Raw genomic sequence first — 22,609 nt, 5'->3', positions numbered from 1 at the left:
GTGCCTTCCTTGCATTCCGCCCAGCAATGTTCTCGCGCACTGGTGCCACTGGTTGGCGGGCCTCTGCAGGATGCTTGTTTCCCTCCTCCTCCTCCTCCTCCTCAGCATCATCCTCAGTATCATCCTCATCTGAGGCGGCTCTGTGAGGAGCCTCTTGGTCCTGCGGAATCGGCAAGCCATGACGCTGTGCCATGTTGTGAAGCACACAGCACACCACGACGATTTTGGAGACCCTGGCTGAGGAGTACTGTAGGGCTCCACCTGATCTATCGAGGCATCTGAAGCGCATCTTCAGCAATCCGATGGTTTGCTCGATAATGCATCTGGTGGTAATGTGGCTGGAGTTGTAGCGCTCCTCAGCTTCGTTGGCTGGTCTCCTCAACGGCTTCATTAGCCAATAGCGCAGGGGATATCCCTTGTCTCCAAGTAGCCATCCTTGAAGTTCGTTTGGCGGACTGAATAGCGGAGGCACAGTAGACTGGCGCAGTATGAAGGAGTCATGGCAGCTGCCAGGGTACCTGGCACAAACATGCAAAATCACCTTCTTGTGGTCACACACCAGCTGCACGTTAAGGGAGTGGAAGCCCTTGCGGTTGACAAAAACTCCTGGATTGCGGTGGGGTGCCCTAAGGGCCACATGTGTGCAGTCAATGAGGCCCTGCACCCTTGGAAAGTCTGCCAGCTGAGCTAACCCAAGCGCTCGCGCCCTCACACTTGCGTGATCCCTGGTGAAATGGATGTGATTGTGTGCGAGGGCAAAGAGGGCATCGGTTACCTATTTGATGCAAGTGTGTGCGGCCGCCTGGGAGATGCCGCTGATGTCTGCTGCTGATCCCTGGAAGGAGACTAAGGCATAAAAGTTGAGTGCGGTGGTGACTTTGATGGCCACTGGTAAGGAGTGTGGACCTGGTGCTCTGGGCTCCAAGTCTTGCTGCAGCATTGCGCAGATGTCAGTCACAACCTCTCGCGAAAGTCAGAGCCGCCTCTGGCACTGCTGCTCAGTCATGTTGAGGTAGCTGACCCTGTGTCCGTAGACCCTGTTTGGGGGGTATCTCCTGCACCGACGGCCTTCCATGCGCTGGCTACTTCTGGCCTGTGCTGCCTCAGGTGGCTGAGCCACAGCCTGCCGCTCCTGCTGGTGCTGCTGTTGTTGCTGGTGCTGCTGTTGCTGGAGTTGCTCCAGCCTCCTCTGCTGTTGGAGATCCTCTAATGCCAGGAAGGGAAGGAACAAAAGGCCTCCCATGCTTCTGGCAGGTGCCTCCGTTGAGGAGGCGCTGAGTTAGGGTGGTGAGAGGGGCTTCCCAGGAGCTCACACTGGAGAAGTGTGTGAGGCTCCAACCTTCCACAGCTGTGCCTAAGCCTTCAACAAGTTGCCCCAAGCCTTCAGCAACAAGGTCCTGCAGTTTGCAAATGCTGCCTGTTTAAACCTCTTCAGTCCTGATTGACCTGCAGCTGAAAGCAAGCAAGCCAACTTTGTTCATGCCAGGTTTCATCAGCGGTGTTCCCACCAGGCGTGTTTTACATGAGGAAAGGCTGAAAGTTGCAAGGGACCCTGAAAATAGGATTAAACATGCCAATAATTGATCATTAGGCTCCCGCCAACCATTCCCGCCTGCTGCGGGTGGGACTGATTCGGGTCGCGCTGAAACACGGGGGCGAAAGTCAGGCGGGGCGGAGAATCGGGCGGGGGGGGTCGCGACCCCCTATTCCTGTGATTTTCAGCCCCTGCCCGCCTGAAAACCCGCCCGATGGCTGGGGGAAAATCGGGGCCAACGTTTCAGGTCTGGGACCCTTCACCAGAACTCATCAGGTCCCAGACCTGAAACATTAAATCTGTTTCTCTCTCCACGGATGCTGCCTGGCCTGCTGAGTATTTCCAGTATTTTCTGTTGCTATTTCAGATTTCCAGCATCCGCAGTATTTTGCTATTATATTTTTATACTGGGGTTGTTTAAGCTCAAATTGTGGCAGACTCCCAGATTTAGATGATTAAATTCAGCTCCACAATTTTAGTGTTAGACTCATATAGACCCAACTTTTCAGGGGTTTACAAGTATGCTGCTGGGGCAGGGAAGTCAGACTTAGCCGTGCAAATAACAGGAGTGAACATCAGAGCATAAGAAACAGGAGCAGGAGTAGGCCATTTGGCCCTTCAAGACTGCTCCGCCATTCAGTAAGATCTTGGCTGATCCTCTACCTCAAGTACACCTTCCCGCAGTATCTCCATAACCCTTGATTCCCTTAGTGCCCAAAAATCTATCGCTCTCAGCCTTGAATATACTCAACGACTGAGCATCCACAGCCCACTGGGGTGGAGAATTCCAAAGATTCACACAGTTGAGTCATAGACACCAATCTACTAGAAAAGCACCAGTATCAAAACAGTTTTTTAAGAAACACTATGATGCGATGCAACACAAAAATGCCAAAGTATTATTTACATAGGATTAAAATGCTGAGTGCCTCTTCAGTTCTTCACTAGAGACAACTTCCCCCTTTGAGTTTTCACGCCTTCTCTCCTAGAACTTGTGACTAACGATGGGGTCTGGCTCTAAGATTTCTCACTGCCCTCCTTTGCTTCATTTAAGCAGCCACATTTCACACATGAGCTTTGACGGTAAGTGCCATCCAGCTATTCAATTATGATGGGCATAAAAGCCAAGTTCAATCCTACCACAACTGGACTAGGAATGTATGTGAATACACTAGGCAAAGTATTGCAGGGCTATTAGCATTCATGGAACTGTACCCCAAAAAAGAATACATAGAAACATAGAAACATAGAAGATAGGAGCAGGAGTAGGCCATTCGGCCCTTCGAGCCTGCTCCGCCATTCAATGAGATCATGGCTGATCATCCAAATTCAGTACCCTGTCCCTGCCTTCTCCCCATATCCCTTGATCCCTTTAGCCTTAAGAAATATATCCAACTCTTTCTTGAATATATTTAATGAACTGGCCTCCACCGCCCTCTGTGGCAGAGAATTCCACAGGTTCACCACTCTCTGGGTGAAGAAATTCCTCCTCATTTCAGTCCTAAACGGCCTACCCCTTATCCTTAGACTATGACCCCTGGTTCTGGACTCCCCGACCATCGGGAACATCCTTCCAGCATCTAGTCTGTCCAGGCCTGACAGAATTTTATAGGTTTCGATGAGATCCCCTCTCAATCTTCTAAACTCCAGTGAGTATAAGCCCAATCGACACAATCTCTCCTCATACGTCATTCCTGCCATCCCAGGTATCAGCCTGGTGAATCTTCGCTGCACTCCTTCCATGGCAAGAACGTCCTTCCTCAGATAAGGCAACCAAAACTGCACACAATAATCAAGGTGCGGTCTCACCAAGGCCCTGTACAACTGTAGCAAGACATCCTTGTTCCTGTACTCGAACCCTCTTGCTACGAAGGCCAACATACCATTTGCCTTCTTAACTGCCTGCTGCACCTGCATGCTTACCTTCAGCGACTGGTGCACAAGAACACCCAGGTCTCTTTGCACTTCCCCTTCTCCCAATCTATTGCCATTCAAATAATAATCTGCCTTCCTGTTTTTGCCACCAAAGTGGATAACCTCACATTTATCCCCATTATAGTGCATTTGCCATCTTTCTGCCCAATCACCTAACCTGTCCAAATCGTACTAGAGTTTCATGACATCCTCCTCACAGCATACACTCCCACCCAGCTTTGTGTCGTCTACAAATTTGGAGATATTACATCCAATTCCCTCGTCCAGATCATTAATATATATTGTGAACAGCTGGGGTCCTAGGACCGATCCTTGTGGTACCCCACTAGTCACTGCCTGCCACTCGGAAAATGACCTGTTTATTCCAATTCTTTGCTTTCTGTCCGCCAACCAGTTCTCTATCCAAGTCAATACCTTGCCCCCAATCCCATGTGCCTTAATTTTGCATGCCAATCTCTTATGCGGGACCTTATCGAAAGCCTTCTGAAAGTCCAAATACACCACATCCACTGGTTCTCCCTTATCTATTTTACCAGTTACATCCTCAAAAAATTCCAGTAGATTAGTCAAGCATGATTTACCTTTTGTAAATCCATGTTGACTTTGTCCGATCCTGTCACTGCTTTCCAAATCACTCACTTCAGGACACAAAGGTAAAGAAAACTGAGGGGAATTAAAAGATAGCAGGTTAGAAATTCGGTTCTGTGGCGCCCGGTTTTCGGCACTACGGGTGCCGTTTTGTGTCCAAAACGGCTCCCAGGAAATGCGCGCACACTTTTGGTGCGGATCCAATTTTACTGAGGGTGTTAGCATCGGCGCTGAGATTATGCAGATTACGCAGATCGTGACGTCAATCAGCGTGTAATGCTGATTTGATGCCAGGGCTGCCATTTTCAACCTCAATGTTGGAGCTAATGTCCTCTCTTAACCTCGCACAGTTGAACATGCATTCAGCAGCAGGAAGGAAACCCCATCAGCATTATTTAAAGGGATCATCATCTATTTGCAGGTTAGTTGCTGATTGATTTCTATTAGTTCTTGCTGAGTTTGTAGAAGTGTTTGGTGTTTTCTAGACTTCTCTAAAGTTGCCTCAAGTCTACAAGGAGTGGTGTGGCACGTGCTCAAGGACTTGGTACTGACTTGCAAGGGGTCTGCTCAGACCAGTTGCTCCCAGTCATGGGTGCAGTAGTTTGTATCCCCCTTGGCCTGCAGAATGACAGGGAGAATGAGCAGAGGTGACATAGAGCAGGACACGCTGCTAGAAGAGGGAGGAGGATGAGAAGGGGGAGAAGGGCTCTCAGCAGGAAGCCATATCCACTCAGGGTCTTCAGGAAGTAATTCTCCTACCTCAACCTCAGCGAGGAACAGTGTGTGCAACATCTCCGTTTTACTAAGGAGGTGCTCACAGAAATCTGCAGCCTCAGTCCAGGGAGAGGGCGTCAATACCAGTGGCTGTAAAGGTTACCGTGGCCTTGAACTTCTTCGCGTTGGGCTCCTTCCAGGCTGGAGCAGGCGACATCTGTAACATCTCCCAGTTCGCCGTCCACTCCTGTATAAGGGAGGTGAGTGAGGCTCTGAATGCAAAGAGAGCTGATTACATTTCATTCTCTCTTGCCAGAGAGAAGCAGGCGGAGTTAGCACGTGGCTTCGCCAGGATAGCCAGCTTCCCCATGGTGCAGGTGCCATTGACTGCACACATGTCGCTTTATGGACACCACGGGCAGGATTTTCATTGGGTCGTGGAGGCGGGATTGGAGGTTTGTGGGGAGTTAAAATCCTGAAATTGGGGGACACGAACCCATCCCGCACCCAACCCGCCTCCATGCCAGTTTCAAAGGAGACGGGTACCCGACCTGCACTGGGACACGGCTCCCCGAGGCGGGAAGGGGATTAGTGCCAATTAACTGCCTGTTAACAGGTAGTTAACAGGCAGTTTTTAGTCTAATCCCTATTTTTAGTGTTGAAGTGTGGGATTCCCGACGGCTCCAAACCACGCCAAGTTAGAGGAGGCGGACCATCGGGATGAAGGGCTTGGAAGCGTCGAGATGTCCGGTGTTCAGGTGAGTGATGGGTGCATGAGTGCAAAGGTAAGTGTGTTTGATGTGTGTAAAGTGTTTAAAGAAGTTTTACATACCTTTACAACCTTTACAGCCTTCCTTCCTTCAGGTCTCGGGAGTCCCTCATCTCACCGGCACAGAAAGCAGAATGGCTGCGAGCTGTCAAAAATTGCAGCATTCAGCTTTCTGTTCCGGGGAGATCTCTAAATCATCCTGAGAGGAAGGAATTAACTTAGAATACAGATTGTCAGTGTTTGACAAACAGCTGTGAAACGCTGATATTTCATCTGTCAAAAGGTCTTGACAGATGAAATATCAATCTGTGACATCACCTGTTGCCGGGTGGCCCTTAATTGGCCTGCTGAGCCTGCTGGGTGGGCTCAACAAGGTCAATCAAGTCAAAATCACGTGGGTTGGCTAGAACTCGATGGAGGCGGGACTACAACCCGAAAGTTGTAGTCCCACCTCTTACCCAACTCCTCAATGAAAATCCAGCCCCACATTTCAATTCAGAGATGTACTGCAACCAGAAGGGATTCCACTCCCTCAATATCCAGCTGATGTGCGACCATACTCAGCGCATCATGCAGGTCAATGCCCGGTACCCTGGCAGCAGTCATGATGCCTACATTCTGAGGCAGTCCGCTGTACCATCAGCATCTGAGCCACCACATCAAACCAGAGATATGAGAATATCATCATCTTCAATTGATTCACACCCCACCGCTGGCCATGGGCTCGGTCACGCCCACGCCTCGAGCGGGGTTAGGATATGGAGGCCTGCCTGTCCCCCTCCAGTTAGCATGTGCTGCCTCTGGTTGTGTGCCACCTTGTCCTGCAAGAGAAGGAAGTGTGTCAGTGAGTGTGGCTCACTGTTTTTGGCTGATGTGACTGTCATGGTTGAATAGCTGGCAGTGTGTGTAATCTGTGAGAGCTGGATGTGAGGCTTGTAGCAGTGCTAAGTGTGTGAGGGTGAGATGGAGCACATGAATGTTAGGTATATGAATCGTGATTGATAGAGATTGTTGGCAGGTGAGTGATGGGGGTGTGGTGAATTGAGCAGTGTGTGAGGCTAATGGTGCAGTTTGTGGGATATGGCATTTGAAGATGAATTCACTGACCTAGATCACTTGTGTGAGGTCATTAAACTTCTTTCAGTACTGCATCCAGGTCCTCGGGGCTACACTGCTTGCATTGACCGTGACGGCTATCTGCTCCCAATGCCTTCTCATAGTTTATCTGCCAGGTCTCCTGGCCCCCTGTGGATAGAGGACCTCTCTTCGCCTGTCCAACTCCCTCGTCAAGACCTCCAGTACTGCGTCTGAAAATCTGGGAGCTCTCGCTCGGCCATGTTGCACATCACGCAGCTTTCTTGCTCCTCAGTCTGTTTCCCAGCCACTTCCACAACCTGTTCAAACCAGAATGCACCTCTCCTTTAAGAGGTGCAGGCTGCCTTGAAGAACTGCAGGCTAGCTTCTATTGGTGCTAGCCTCGCACGAACTTGGGCCCCCTGCTGAGGCACTAAGCCATTGAGCAGCACATTTAGCATTTTCTTAATGCTGCATTCATTTTAATTTGCAGGCAGCACGAAATTTGCGAGCTACCTGCATCGGACTCAATGGGCACGGGCTAATCGCGAATCGCGATACCTACGCCCGTTTTTGGGCCTTATCCAATTTCTAGGCCAAGATTTCTGGCAAAAACATTTTTGAGGTGGGAAAAGAGACAAAAATGTCACTGATATTATGGGTTGGATTTTCTAAGCCCCGAGGAGGCGGGCATGGAGGCTGGACAGCCGGTAAATTAGGAGAAAGTGGGGGCTGATGGCAAACCCGCCCCCATCCCGCCTCTGTGCTCTTTTGCCAGGAGGAGGGAAGATGTGTTGCTTCATGTCCCGTCTCCTGGAGGTGGGAAAGGCATTTAATCCTTTTAACTGCCTGTTAACAGGTAGTTAACATGCAGAAAAAAGGATTAGTGCTAGTTTACCTTCACAGGTGAAGGCTTCCCAGCCTTGGAGGAGACATGAAGGGGGTCTGTGGCAGTCAGAGGCACCTGGAAGTGAGATGTAGAGGTGAGTGATGGGTGCAAATGTGGAGTGGTAAGTATGCAAGGTGAGTGATAAGTGTTAAAACATGTTCACTTACCTTGTTTTCTTCCTACAGCCTTCAGCCGTGCTGGATCAGGAGAGCCGACATCCTCCTTGTCGATTTCACAGACTGGCTGTTGGACCCTCTGAACCAACAGTCATGTGAAATCAACAAAGTTGAAAGGTTTGATGAGTCCTGAACACAAGGTCTCATCAAACTACAGAGAATGTCAGTGTTTGACAGCTTCACAGAGCCGTCAAATGCTGACATTTCTTCTTTCAAGAAATCTTGACAGGTAGCACGTCTGACGTTGATGTGCTCTGTCAGTGACTTCCTCCCTAATTGGCCTGCTGAGCCCACAGGGCGGGCTTAACAAGCTCAATCAGGGGAAAATCCCTCTGGTTGGTCAGACGAGGATGGAGGCGGGACATTGACATGAGAAGCAGCAGTTCCGCCTCCAACTCGCCTCCATTCACAAAACCCAGCCCTATGAATCAGTTTTACAATGATGCTCTTCGGCAAAATTTACATCATCAATATGATATGACACCAAGGAAAAATTTGTTAAGCGCCTTTTTGCTTGAAGTCAACGGGGCTGAATTGTTTTTTCTCAGTTGCAAGGAACATGCTCATCGAGAATTGGCAGCGCAATTTTCTTTTCTATTGACTTCAATGGTGAAGAAAATTGGGTACGATGTAAAACAGGCTGCTGATTTGCTATGAGCCCATTTCACATTACTGGCAAGAACCAATTTCACCCCCAATGCCTTTTTAGGGCAGTAAGATGAAGACTTTCAAAAGCTTTACCTAAAAACGCAGACTCGCATTACGATTTTCAGAAAGCTTGCGACAATATTAAGACATTTGCCTGAGGGAATAGCCAGTTTCAATTACATGTAAGTGGCGGGAATGCTGCAGGACATGGCATTCGCATTATTCTTACTGTCACAGAGGAAGTGGAGTTTGAACTAGTCAGCAAGTTGCAGAAGCTTTAATTTGCTGATCTTCAGGAAGCTTAGCAGTAAAGAATACTAAATAAATAAGGCAAGAAAACTGTTTGAGGCTTGCAACATCACCTACAGAAGAATGAAACTGCTGCGAGTGAACTGTTACCAGTTCAAGAATTACAGTTACAGGGAAACTGAAAAGAGCAAGTTTCTCTTTATTTTACCTCAATTAATGGGCAATGCACAGGCTCGTTGCAGCTCAAATGTTAAAGTATAATGCAGAATTGAATACACTGTAGGGTATTCTTGCGTAAAAAAAATGTGAATTGATCGCAGAGCATTGGAGGACCAGCAGCACATAGGGGTGGGAAACAGGTTCGGACTCATGTTTATTGACACCCCAATCAAAGCTACACTGCTGTGCGGAGTCTTCAGGAGACATGGAAAACCAGCACTGGCTCAATCCTGTGAACTTTCTATCAACTAGCTTAAGAATGGGACGTGAAAGCGAATACACCTTCAAAAGCACAAACCAGAAAGCCTGAAAACGAAAATGAGACGCTAAACAATTTTTAGGTCAACAAATTGACTGTTCTTTTAATAAAAGTGGATTTAACTACGGTGGAGGTGGAATTGGGTTCAAATAGAATTGAAAAGAACAGAAAAGAAATTAACCAAAAGCTTAAACCTTCAGGGGGGAGAAATTTGGTATTGCCCTGTTTGGGGCGCAATTATCGGCCGGGCGCAAAGTTTAGCGCCTGGCGCTAATTATTGCCTCCGACTGCCAACTTGGCTTCTATCGCCCCTTGAGGTATTTGGAGCAATAAATCAGGTGCTACACACCTCTCTTGGCGCTAACGCCGAGGAGCGAGGCGCTACCTCAGAACGCAGGCGAAGCTCATGTGATGTCAGTCAGCAATGGAACACAGACACACTGGCGCCGGCCAATTCTTAAAGGGGAGGGTCGATCTTGCTCTCCATCCACACCCTGCTCATTGGAGCCTTGAATCTCAGCCTGGAGAGACCTGTACATCAAATCTGTTGGAAAGAACAATGGAGAGGTCCAGGGAAAGAGCTCAGAGTGCAGCCCCCATAGTCTCTTCTAAATCGATGCAAGGAAGATCAAATCAAAAAGAACCTGCAAAGTGCTGCTCAGTACCCAAAACTCCTCAACAAAGATTTGAATATCTCCTGCAGTCTCTCTCTCTCACTCAGAATGCATGGTGCAAAACTTTCGCAGACAAAAAAAGGCAGGAAGCGGTCGCCTTTAAATAGCGCTCCCCCAGTCCCTTCCCGACTGCAAAATGCTCCCCTCAACCTGTCGTTGCTAGCGGCAGGCGATAAGACAGGGGACGCCACTCAATATCCGGTCCGGGGTGCTACTGGGGCATTGCATGCTCGACTGACATCACGATCTGTGGATATTCTGCAGAGACTCCCCAAAGCCTTTCCACCACCTACAAGGCACAAGTCAGGAGTGTGATGGAATATTCTCCACTTGCCTGGATGAGTGCAGCTCCAACAACACTCAAGAAGCTCGACACCATCCAGGACAAAGCAGCCCGCTTGATTGGCACCCCAGCTTAAACATTCACTCCCTCTACCACCGATGCAATGTGACTGCAGTGTGTTCCATCTACAAGATGCACTGCAGCAACTTGCCAAGACTTCTTCGACAGCACCTCCCAAACCCATGACCTCTACCACAGAAGGACAACAGCAGCAGGTGCATGGGATCACCACCACCTTCAAGTTATCCTCCAAGTCACACACCATCCTGACTTGGAAATATGCCACAGTTCCTTTATCATCACTGGCTCAAAATCCTGGAACTCCTTAACTAGGCACTGTGGGAGTACCTTCACCACACGGACGGCAGCGGTTCATGAAGGCGGATCATCACCTCCTTCTCAAGGGCAATTAAGGATGGGCAATAAATGCTGGTGTTGCCAGTGATGCCCACATTTCGTGAATGATAGAAAAAAAATGTATTGCTAATATATAAGAACAACTTGTATTTCCATGCAGTACACACATAGAGGACATCTCACTTCAAAAGAATAAGCAGGAGGGAAAAAGGGTGGAAAAAATAAAGATTATGGAAGAGGGAGGACTCCTTGTCAGAAAGAAGGGTTTGCAGGAGGTTTTTACAAGTACAGAGAGTGAGGGTGTTTCATAGGATAAGAAAAGTCCAGTTATCCCATCCTGCCCACATCTCCTCACAAACCACACAAAACTTATAATTATGATCAGAAAAAAAACTACCAAGAAGATATGAAACTTCTACCTAACCTCAGTAGATAATCAAATATAAATGTCAGGTTAATTAATTTCACTCTGCAATCTCATCATCTGGCTTTAAACAAAAGGACATATTGGGCCGTATTTTCCGATCGGAGCCTTCCCGCGTGCGGAAGCCTCCGATCTGGAAAAAATCTACACCCTTACCTGAGGGCTCCCGAGGTGCGTATAGTTCCGATCCTGGGCCTCTCCAACTCCAAGTGCGCAGGGCCCACGTATCCCACAGATGCATACGGTTCGCAGCGCCCCTGGGATCACGTGGGCCATGGGGAGCCAATCAAAGAAGGGATATCCCTTCATACACTTGACAGATAGATCTGTCAAATATATGAATGGAGATCAATTAAAAAACATAGTAAAACGTTAAATACATTTTAAAAAACCATCACCTTTTTAAAATTAGTTGAAATTACAATAAATTAAATATTTTAAACAAAAATGTAATTTTTTGAAAAATATTTTTTTTTACAGGCTAAAAATAAACTTACCTTTTGTAAAGTATTTTTAAATGATAAATGAGTGAAAAAAGTTTTCTTTTTATCTTTTTTTCAACTCTTATCCTGGTAAAAACAAGCCTTACGCCTGCTTTTACGAGGCGTAAGAATTCTAAGGGTTTTCTGCGGGCGGAGGATCTCCAGAAAGCGGAACAATCCGCCTGCAGCGGTCCATCTCCAGGGCAGGCGTCCGATCTGTCAAGAGGACTCCTGACTGATCGGAAATGCCGGTTTTCTGCACATGCGCTGTGCATGCCTGAAACCGGCATTTCCGATGTCCCTATGGGTGGGTACACAGCACGTACACACCTGTAGGGATCGGAATATCCGGGCCATGGGATTTTGCTGAATTTGCTGAAAACAACAGCATACGCCATTGTTACAGTGCATAAATGCCAGGAAATGATGGCGTGAGTGACTTATGTCAGTATGTACAGCGTGCCATAATCTGTTGCTCCACAGAGACACTCGTTGAAAAAGTTGAACAGCTCATTATCATCGATCCACATCCCCCCTCCACATAAAACCAATGGAGCGATGGAGTTTGCTGAATTAACTCCACTGTGATAACCACAGCCTCATAGACCATTACAGAATGGTAGTGAAGGGCTCAGAATCAGTAAAGTATTCAATCGCTCAGTAGGTTGCCTATGGGTAACATTTTTACTCACTTCTGCCAGGAACTTCATTGAAATCTTAAACCTCAGTTAAGTAATAAATAACAGTCGGGCATGTTCTGATTTTATTTTATTTTTACATTTTATTTATTGGGCTCGTGCAATAAGTGCAGATTGCAATCGGTAATTAAATATAGCTAGGGCTCACACACAATTCAGGAGGCACCCCAATGCATATGGGTTCCTTCTTAACGCTGATATATATATTTATATGTTTCAGTACAAACTCATCATTCAAATTAATCTGTTCATGATCCATCCCCACATTATCGGAGCCATTGCTCCTAACCGCTTCCCAGTGAAATAACTTGTTGTTCCGTTCTGTGTCAGGTCCCAGTACCTTGGATGTGTATCAGACGCTGGCAGTGTCGCTCCCCATCCACCACTATGCTCACTGCGGCATATTCTAATTATTTTTCCAGCAAATTGTGGCATGAATTCACCACTGGAGGATCAGGAAGCACAACAGTCCAACTTGCGACATTCGTCGCCAATATCACCATTGCAGCGAATTCCGGGCAATTGTGTTTCCTGGAGTCCCTGATCATGTCTGCTTACATCCGCATTATTCGTGTCTCCCAGCATTTTACAGAGCTGGAATTTGTCCTTCTTCAATCTTTTCTTCCCATGGTAACAAATTGAGTGCTTTAAGGCACTTTGAATAATTTGGGCCGTGATATTTTCCCCCAACCCCCCACGATGGGCGGGAGAGGGTCGGGTGGGGAGGGTTAAAGAGTTAAATATGGGGAAGGCGACGTCATCACGCTAAGCACACGTCCGCTGCCTTTTCTATTATTGGTTATCGGGCGTCCAAGTGACCCGCCATGGAGAGACTGGACATATAATTAACACATTTAAATTGGGCTCCCACAGTGCAATTGGGAGCCCGATTTAAAATTCACTGCTGCTGCGTGGGATTCCCAGCGGTCGGGAAACTCGGCAGTGAAAGGGAGGCGGGAGCTGCCGGCTCCACAAGGTAAGTGCCTCTTTCAGCACTGCTTGTGGGTCAGGAGGAGCAGGAGCGCTTCCCCCAACCCCGATCGCCAGCCTCCCTCACTCCTCCAGCCTTCCCATTTGCCAACTTCTCTTCCCACCCCCCCTTCCGATCGTGGATTTTCTCCCCCTCCCGATCGCGGGTTGTCTCTCTTCCCCCCCACCCTCACCCAATCGCGACCTCACTTCCTCTGCCCCCCCTCCTGATCGCAGCCCCCTATGAAGTAATGAGTTTATCTCGAGCTGAAGTTAAACTTTTTCACAATGTGACTGGGACCTTGTGCTTGATGGTGATGCAATGGAATGCCTTTTTATGGACAGTGAAAAAAATATGAGCCACACCAAATAGTAAAAGCCATCTTGAAGCCTACAAACAAACTGAAGATGACCTTTCACAACTGCCACTCGCCAATCTCCCTCTCAGTCAGGATGAAATTTTTGCCGTTTGATTTTATCTGAACATTTGATATTTTCTCGAAGTACAGAAGCAAGATAAGATCTAGCAATTTTCTAGTCCTGGCCAAATGGAGCTAGGATTTGGTTGGCTGCTAGTGCAACGCTCGCTGCTAGAGCAAAGTACTGAAGTAAAGTGAAGCAAAGAGTAAGGGACAGTTTTTCCTCTTTTGCACTTGGGCATAAATAATCACCTGGGAAGAATATATAGTGGAAACTTGGGCAGGGAGCATCACACACCCATGACAGAGCCAGTTTGAAATACCGTCAATTTAAATTGAATGGATTTTTGGGAGAGAGAAGAGATTGAGGAACATGGTGAGAATACAAGTGGATGGGGTTAATCTGTGAAAAAGGGACAGGCTTGTTGATCCTAATGACTTACTATTTTCCTGACTTTACTTCCCTTTTTACGACTAACTCACTAATTTTTAACTCTGTGTCCCGAGTGTTTGTACCCTTTGCCATAGTGAACAATTTGCCTGGATCAATTTTTGTCAGTTCCTTTCATAATTTTGAAAACTTTGATTGCACTAAGAAAAGCAGGAGATTTGAATTTGCCAGCCATGTTAGGCTGAAATATTGCCAGGTCCCCCAACGACGTGCTAATGACCCTGACCCCAGGGGATCTGCCATGGTCAGGGCATAGGGAGATGGTCGACACATGCCACCAATTCAGCGGGATTTCCGACAATTGGAAAATCTAGGCTGAAGACCTTTTAATTGCAACACATAATGACAGGTTTCAGAATTAACTATTTGGTTTTTGTTTATTTTATACAGGGCACTTTTTCCCCCTGTTGATAACTGTAGTTTAGAACGTTGATTAGACTTGGGAGGCTTTAAAGATGTTTGTCACGCAAGTCATAAGAATACGCCAGTCCTGCTCTCCTTCGGTTATATGATTTTAGACAACTTTTCCAGCGTGTGATGTTGAAATCAGTAAGCATTCATTGTAATGTAATCAGTGCAGGTCGTTAATTGGACTGCCATTTAAAACTGAGCTGTAATTTTCAACCCTGTTTAATATAAAATCTTTGGTGGAGAAGCTAATGGAAACTGTTTCCCTACTTTATGTAAAGACATTTCTTGAACAGCAGGGTAGGTAGCTTCCTTCACAGAGGTATACAGGGCTGATTTGATAACATAATGGCCCAGAAATTCGGGTCGGGGGCTTCCCGCGGGTGCAAGCCCCCGACCTACACTTACCTAGCGCGCCGGCAGTTGACCTCTTGGCCTGCGTGGAATTCCTCTCCGAGGCCTGTCCCAGAGGCTGGCGCGCTATGCTGGCGTGTCCCAGGGGCGTAGTTAGTGCGAAGCGTCCCCTGGGATCACGTGAGCAACAGGTAGCCAATCGGAGCAGGGAATGCTCCATTCATAAGTTTGACAGATAGACCTGTCAAAACGTATAAATGCTGAGGCTGTAAAACTGTACTTTACCTTCAAATAAATTTTTAAAAAACATCACACTTTGTAAATAAACTATAAATGACATTAAATAACTATTTTAAAGAAAAAATTAAATTTTTGAAAAAAATAATTTTATAAATAAACGGGGCTAAAAATAAACTTACCTTGCTTTAAAGTATTTAAAAGTAAAAAACCTGTGGAAAAAAAGTTTTAATTTTAAATAATTGACCACTTAGCTTTGAAAATGAAATCCTTACGGCTGCTTTTTACATTTCTAAAATGTACAGACTTACCCGCACGTTAAAACCTGTAAAAAAAAAGGAAGTTCAACGCGCACGCGCAGACTCCCGCGCGCACGCGTTCGACCTCTGAACCCCTTGGTTCAGAGGATCGGAAGTGCCAGTTTCCCACGCATGCGTAGTGCATGCAAGATTCCGGCACTTCCATCGGGTCCACGCGTGAGTACTCCGTCCGTACTCACGCGTTGGGACCTGAATTTCTGGGCCAACGTAAAATGCACAGAAAATAATTGTCACAGCACCTCACAATTTCCCGGCAGGGCAAGTTTGGGTCCTGGTGGGGTTTTGCAAGCAGCCAGTCCATATCTAAAAATGGCAGACGTTCGGCCTGAGATTTTCTGTCCACACAGATGGAAAATCACAAGCAGTGTTGCTTGTGGTTTGCTGATATGCTTGGCAGTGCACGAGGTCCCACCGATAGCGCAAGGTCTTGTGAAATGTATCCATATATGCTCTCCTAGTGGGCGAGGCTTAATGTTGGGAGTGCACTTTAATATAGTCGACCTTGCAGGGCAGCTTAATTGAACAAAATAAGCAAGTATTTTTAACAATACAATATAGCTTCCCTGTTTCTTTAAGTGCAACATGTACACTTTATACAGCAAATTAATGAATCCTGCATTTCCAGTGGCGAACTGTGCTCGAAGTGAGCATGAAAGATCAATGTTACAGTGGCCCATAATTTCTGACAGGAGGTTTCCTGCGTGCGGATGCCTCCTATCGGAAAAAAATCTACAAACTTACCTGAGGGCTCCCGAGAAACGTACACTTCCGCTCCTGGACTTCTCCACAGTCGAAATGCGCAGGGCCCACGTATCATGTGGGCCAGACCAGCCAATAGGAGAAGGGAATTTCCCTTCATACTTTTAACAGATAGACTTGTCAAATATATGAATGGGGATCACTCCAAAAAGACACTAAAACATTAAATAAATTTTTTAAAAACCATCACATTTTTAAAATGAGTCAAAATTACATTAAATTAAATATTTTAAACAAAAATTAAATTTTTTGAAAAAATAATTGAAGTTTTTTACGGGGCTAAAAATAAACTTACCTTTTTTAAAAAGTATTTTAAAATTACAAATGAGTGAAAAAAACATTTTTTTAAAACTTTTTTTCAACTCTTATGCTGGTAAAAGCAAGTCTTATGCTTGCTTTACCAGGCGTAAAAATTCTAAGGGTTTTCAGCGGGCGGGGGTTCTGCAGAAAGCGGAACTATCTGCCCGCAGGCATCCGATCTGTCAAGAGCATTCTTGACAGATCGGAAATGCTGGTTTTCAACGCATGTGCTTCGCATGCCTGAAACCGGCATTTCTGATGTCCCTACGGGCGTGTACACAACGGGTACACACTCTTAGGCATCAGAAAATACAGGCCACAGTGTTGTAGTTCTATCTCCACCCCAGTCTCCCTTCTAACGCATCTCCCCATTGAGATCATGGGATCCGTGTATTTAACCTTTACAAAGATATATCCAGCAGTATAGAAAATATATATGAATATAATGATAGTTTTAATTCTTGAGTACTTCACTGATCCCTTGTTTTCTTTCAGAAGCCATTAGATCAGCATTTGGATCTTGTTAAGATCTTAATAAATTACTTAAGTAATTGGGCTTAATGGTTGTTGAAGGAAACATGTCAGCAATCAAGCCACGGAAACCACAGAATAAAGGGGAGAAATTGGGCTGTGTAGCGCCCGGGTTTTAGGTGCTACGCGGCCTCCTAATGCTCGAAAATGGGGTCCACGCACACTTTCAATGGGAAATGCGCCAGACGCTATCTTGGTAAAGGGGTTTGCGCACACACACACCTAATGACCTCCGGCATCATGCAGAGCAGGCAGATTATGACATCAATCAGTATGCAATGCTGATTTTATGCCAGCACTGGCATTTTCAAATGCCACCTCTCCAGCCAATGCCTTGTCTTAACCTCGCACAGTTGAACATGTTGTTAAACGGCATGGAGGACCCCCTGTCCCTGCCCCCAACTTGCGCTATTTAAAGCGATCATGACCTATTTACAGGTTACTTGCTGGATTATTTCTTCTAGCTGCTGATGTAATTGTATGCACTTTTGAAGCTTTCCAATACATGCCTAAAGTTTGAATAGTCTACAGGGAGTGGTCTGGCTGGTGCTGAAGTATTTTTTTGTTGATATAAAAGCATGTGCTGAAATAAGTTGCTTCCAGACGTGGGTGGCCTGCTAGGGTTTCCTTTTCGAATTGAGCATGACTGAGAGAATGAAGAGAGGCCACAAAGATCAGGACAAGCTGCTAGAAGATGGAGGAGGAGGAGGGGGTGAAGGATTCTCAGCAGAAGGCCATATGCGCCCAGGGCCTTTAGGGAGCAATTCTCTTACCTCAACTTCAGCGAGGACTAATCCATGAGACATCTTCACTTCACTAAAGAGGTCATGACTAAAATCTGCCAACTGCTTCAGCCACAACTGCAACCTCAAAGCAGGGCAAGGACTGCATTGCCTGTGACTGTCAAGATGACTGTGGCAGTTAACTTTTATGCAACTGGCTCCTTCCAAGCTGCTGCTGAAGATATAATCAACATCTCGCAGTTTGCAGTACATTGCTGCATAAGGGAGGTCACTGAGGCTCTCTATACACAGAGAGACAGCTTCATCTCATTCCCTCTTGCCAGAGACAAGCAGGCGGAGTGAGCATGAGGGTTTGCAATGATTGCAGGCTTCCCCAAGGTGCAGGGTGCCGTTGACTGCACGCACATTGCCTTGCGTGCACTTCAAGTGAACTCGGCATTTTCATGAACCAAAAGTGGTTCCTCTCCTTCAATGTGCAGTAGGTGTGTGATCACAGGCAGCTCATCATGCAGGTTAATGCCCGTTATCCTGGCAGCAGTCACGATTCCTTCATTCTGTGGCAGTCCTCTGTGCCAGCTGTATTTGACCCAGCATGGCAAGACAAAGGCTGGCTACTAGGCGACAAAGGTTATCCTCTAATGACATGGCTCATGACTCTGGACTGGAACACACGCACACCTACACGCACACCTACAATGAGAGCCATGCTGTCACAAGGAATCTTACAGAGTGCACCATTGGCATCCTCCTGCAACGCTTCCGCTGCCTGGACCACTCTGGAGGAGCCCTGCAGTACTCAGCTGAACGGGTCTCAAGATTTGTGGTAATATGCTGGATGCTCCACAACCTCACCATCATGAGGGCACAGCCCTTGCCACCAGGCATACGGTGACCAGCTGAAGAGGAGAGGAGGAGGTGGAGGAGAAGGAGGAGGAATTGGAGGAGGAGGAAGTGCAACTGGAAGTGGAGGAACAGGAAGAGAAAGGGAGGATACGAAGTAGATGGTCTTTTCTGCTCAGGCTCTCGGTGATCAAATAATTCATGAGCGCTAGCAGAAACCGCAACTGCACCTCCCCATTTACCAACAGTCCCACACTTCTTACCTTGTCAGCTGTGGCTCAGTGGGTAGCACACACACTTCTGAGTCAGAAGGTTGTGGATTCAAGTCCCACTCCAGAGACATGAGTATAAAAATCTAGGCTGACACTCCAGTGCAGTGTTGAGGGAGCGCTGCACTGTTGGAGGTGCCGTCTTTCAGATGAGATGTTAAACCGAGGCCCCGTCTGCTCTCTCAAGTGGACGTAAAAGAACCCATGGCATTATTTTGAGCAGGGGAGTTATCCCTGGTATCCTGGCCAATATTTATCCCTCAATCAACATAACAAAAACAGATTAGGTGGTTATCATATTGCTGTTTGTAAGAGCTTGCTGTGTGCAATTCGCTGCCGTGTATCCTACGTTACAACAGTGACTACTCGTCAAAAGTACCTCATTGGCTGTAAAGCACTTTGGGATGTCCTGAGATCATGAAAGGTGCTATATAAATGCAAATCTTTCTTTTTTTCCTCTATCACTGACCATCAAATCATCCTCTTTTCGACAACACAAAAATAAAAGCCACCAGAAAAAGCACATTCCAATCTAATTTTATAAATTCAATCATGATTTAATACATACAATAATCAACTAATCACCCTTGTGCATTCCCTTACTGCCTGTCTTCTGTGTGCCTTTGCGTCTCCTAGTGCTCCTACGAGGTGCTTCCCCACAGTGACTGCAGCATGGGTGGTGGAAGGCTGCTGACTTTTAATTGAGGAAACTGCAGATGGCTTTTGAGGGTGACCTTGAGCAGCTCTGGGCCTAGAGGGCCTGGGTTCAGACTGCACTACCTTGGCCTGGGCTGTAGCAGTCTGGGCTGGCTGGCTGACAGGCAACAGCGTGGGCACTGGCGGAGTGGCTGGAGTGGGAACTTGAATGCTGTCATCCGGAGAGAGGACAGCAGGTTTGTGTTCCATGGAGTCATTGCCACTCTCCCAGGGCGACGCCTCAGCAATCATACTGATCTGTTGGAGAACAGATCAATGGACTGCTGTGAGGCCTTGGAAGCCTCTTTGAACATTGATATCCAGAGCTATGATGGCAGCAGTCTGAGCTTCCTCTGCAGCACTCAGCCCTTTGGTGGAAGTTGTTTCTGCTGCAACGGAAGCTGAGACATCAGCTATCAAACGCTGCCTCAGGTGTCCTGATGGAAGTGACCACTTGTTCCATGTTGCAAAGAATGGGCTCCAAGCTCTGCACAAAGCCTTGTGCCAAGTTGGTGCTGGACTCCTCCATGCTCCTTGACATTGAGCACAGGCTTTCTGGCAGGCTTTCCAGTACATCAAGAACTTGGTATGTACACCCATCGGCCTTCTTCTGTAGCCTGGGCCATTGAAGTCTTCATCTGAGACCCCTGCAACAGAACTCGTGTGCGACCTTGCCTGCCCAGTGTCTCACCATGTGCAGATCCCTCCTCTATCCTAGCCTCTAAAATACGTGCAGTATCAGTCTCTGAGCTGGTGACTGTGAGTGTAAGATCGAGCGATGGTGTCTCTTCAGCTTCAGCATCTTCTTCCTCTTCCTACACTGACTGGGAAGGTTCCTGTTCTTGGGTATCTGAAATGAGAAAGGGACAAGGGTTGGGTTGTGGTGAGGGGGGAGGAGAAAGTTAGAAGTGTGTGCTTACACCATCTGCTGCCAGTGAGTCAGATGAGATTGTGGGATGAGGGTGAAGTGGGATGAGGGCAGGCAGATTAGGTATGCAGATACTCTCATCATTGATCCCTCCAGTGCTGCCAGTGGCCATGGCCTCAGTGATGCCCCTTCTCATGATGGCCAGCACTGTCTCCTCCATGCGATATGTTTGTGTGATGTGGCTCTCATGGTTCAATAGCTGCCAGTGTGTATGAGCTGTGAGTTGTGGGTGCGCAGCTTGCAACAGTGCTAAGTGTGTAAGGGTGAGGTGAAGCATATGAATGGTATGGTGAAGCATATGAATGGTATGGGTGAGTCCTGATTGATAGAGATTGTCGGTAGGTGGGTGATGTGCCTGGAGTGCCTCCTGTCCCTCTGCGGATACAAAATATCTCTCCTTCTTTCTATCTCTTCCACCAACACTTCCAGTGCATTAGCTGAAAATCTTGGTTCTCGCTCTCTCGCATGTTCAACCATTGTTCAAAGTATCATAACCCACATTGACTTTTGAATAAACTCCTGCCACTTCTTGCAGCCACGATGCACCTCCTTTAAGAGGTGCAGGCTGCCTTTAACTAGAGCTAGCCACTCGCGATATCGGGCCCCGTGCTGATGCGTGCAACCAATGAACAGCACGGGGAGTGCTGGCTGCGTGCAGCAATCATTTAAAAAGAGTAGGCGTGCAGGCTGCAACACAATGAACGGTCATGGGTTAATTGCATACAGCAATCCCCATGCCTGTTTTCGGGGTTTATCCAATTTCTCCCCCTAAGTGTCTCCTCCACCAAAACTCATCTGCAAATGGCCTTGCAAAGTTGCAACTGTTTTGGAACCTGGCCCCATTGTTTTAGAACTATATATTGGACTGAAAGGTTAAACTATTTGAACGATGTAAAGTCAGCATCACTTTGAATACACTGTGGTGTAAAATGCAGACATTGTAAATGGCAAAAAGAGCAAAGCCTCACAGATAGCAAGCATTATGCAATGCATTAATACTTGTCATGTTTAATCAAAGGGAACCTCGTCATAGTTAATAATTCACTCAAAGCTGAAAGATCTCTTGTCCAATGAATTTCAACTCCATTTCATATGAGATCAAATGAGCAAATGAGGACCGAGAACCATTCACAAATAGATTACAGCAGTAACATTTCAATTAATTTTATAGCATGGGATTTAACATCTGTCCATTTAATACAGGGTGATCAAACCTTTATTTAATTTTTATAGCTTATAAACAGGCTGTTTGCATTTCCAAGCATTGTAAATCTCGGCTTTCAACCGCATTCAGTCCTTGGTCCTCTTCTTGTTGTGCAAGCTAGATAAAAAGCATCTCAAATTCTCCTTCAGATCTCCCTACTGCAGAATTTTAATTGAGACTCTTTATTCTCCACTTTTAAAGAGTCAAACCCACTCACAGTCTCAGTGACTGATTAATTCTGCTGTCTATTAATTAGCCAAAATAACAACTTCAAAGAATGAAATTATTGGGGTAATAAAATAGTAACAGGGAGTGCCTAAAACCAAGGTCTTGACCTTTAATTCAAGTTACAATGACATTCAGATTCCATCAGTTGCAGTGGGCACTACTTACCCTTCCAGTTCCATGGTATTAGACTGAATGCTTTGTGGGAGCTGAACAGTCCATTTCAAAGGATAAAGAAGTCTATGATCCAGTTCCTCCTATCCTTCCTAGATAAGCAAGAGTATATTTTACAAATTTGCATTCCTGGCACAGAGCTTCAGCCACTAGGGGCGCACATCAGGAACTCGCCCGCAGAGTTTCATTAGTTTTAATGTCATTTTTGGGTAGGAATGCCTCAGCCTGGGTTTCTCCTTCATCAGCACCTAAGGTGTAAATGGTGAAGCATATGAATGGTATGGGTGAGTCCTGATTGATAGAGATTGTCGGTAGGTGGGTGATGTGCCTGGAGTGCCTTCTGTCCCTCTGCGGATACAAAATATCTCTCCTTCTTTCTATCTCTTCCGCCAACACTTCCAGTGCATTAGCTGAAAATCTTGGTTCTCGCTCTCTCGCATGTTCAACCATTGTTCAAAGTATCATAACCCACATTGACTTTTGAATAAACTCCTGCCACTTCTTGCAGCCACGATGCACCTCCTTTAAGAGGTGCAGGCTGCCTTTAACTAGAGCTAGCCACTCGCGATATCGGGCCCCGTGCTGATGCGTGCAACCAACTGCTTCCTCTGATTCTTCTCCTCCAGAACCTGCAATTAGAGCGGAATGTCCAGAGAGATACCCATAGCTGTTCGAGAAGGAGGACACAGTAACAGTTCCCTGAAGATACAGGGGTGGATAGTTGTACAAATAAAAATAAAAACTGCAAAC

Source organism: Somniosus microcephalus, chromosome 9, assembly GCF_052327205.1.
Source record: "Somniosus microcephalus isolate GS21.2 chromosome 9, FLI_Smic_1.0, whole genome shotgun sequence".
NCBI classification, from domain to species: domain Eukaryota; kingdom Metazoa; phylum Chordata; class Chondrichthyes; order Squaliformes; family Somniosidae; genus Somniosus; species Somniosus microcephalus.
Note: the sequence above shows the minus strand (reverse complement) of the source record.